Below are 995 nucleotides of genomic sequence, written 5' to 3' on the forward strand. Positions count from 1 at the left end.
TTGTGAGAAGACCAAATTCTTTGCACCCCCTCCAAAAAGATACTTTTGTTTATACTCCTGAAAATGATGCATTACACCAGGTCTCAAGAACAATCTTTTGAGATCCCCAAACCTCTGCAGAGTAAAAAAAAAAAAACCTCCAAAATGCAAAGCCTTCTCACAGAGGTATAGTGCAAGAGCTACATAAATGGTGGCCATTTCAGAGGAGTGCATGCACATCTGACAGGCCATGAGAAGAGCTTGAGGGCCCAGCTGGGCAGCACCTAGCTGTGGAGCATGGCCTCCAGGGCCTCCTCCTTTTTCTCCTCGTTTTCTGAAGCAGCTGTCACTCCCAGACATTCAGACTCTGGAAGGGTGCCAGTCACTTCACTAGGTGCTTTGCCCAAAGACCCCTGCTGTAATTACAAATAACTTTTGTCAATTTCCATTTCTGCTTCTTCCATTTTTTCCTGGTCATCCATACTTTCAAAGGGGTCCTCTAACATCTCTTCTATGATCCCAGCCTTCATCATCTCTTTGGACAGCTCCAGTATAGTGGCCTAGATTTCTGGGATCTTCACAAGACTCTGCATGACCTTCATCACTTCTGTGCTCTTCTGCAGGGAACCAGTCACTCACATGAGTTCATATGAGCTTTGGATGCATAGAGCTTGCTTATAGCCTTTGTTGACCTAATCAACTCCTTGGCCAGGACCATACAGTGGTCGTTCTGACCCTTTTTGGAAGTATATTTCACAGATAATTTCATTTTTTCTTCTCTTTGAATATCTCTTACTTGCCTATCAACTCTCATTTCCTTTCTTATCTTCAATGACCACTCATCACCAGCTCTTTGGGTTTTCCCAAACAGCCCCATGGCTTACTGAATTTGTCTTGCCCTCTCTGGCAGGTTATGGGCAGCTGGGCAGTCATCTGGTATGTGCCAATGACCAGGGTATGTCTTATTACCAACTTTTTATGTGAATTTACAATGATGGGACATCTAAAACTTGTTA

At 43.8% G+C, this 995-nt stretch overlaps 1 pseudogene across 1 annotated transcript; it reads right to left on the minus strand.

Annotated features, from left to right (window-relative positions):
- Positions 1-263: 263 nt before the first annotated feature.
- Positions 264-793, minus strand: LOC308240729 (charged multivesicular body protein 3-like; annotated as a pseudogene). Its single transcript has one exon. The product of its transcript is annotated as a charged multivesicular body protein 3-like (transcript).
- Positions 794-995: the final 202 nt, after the last annotated feature.

This window comes from Plecotus auritus (genome assembly GCF_963455305.1).
Source record: "Plecotus auritus genome assembly, chromosome: 1".
In the NCBI taxonomy this organism is placed as follows: Eukaryota; Metazoa; Chordata; class Mammalia; order Chiroptera; family Vespertilionidae; genus Plecotus; species Plecotus auritus.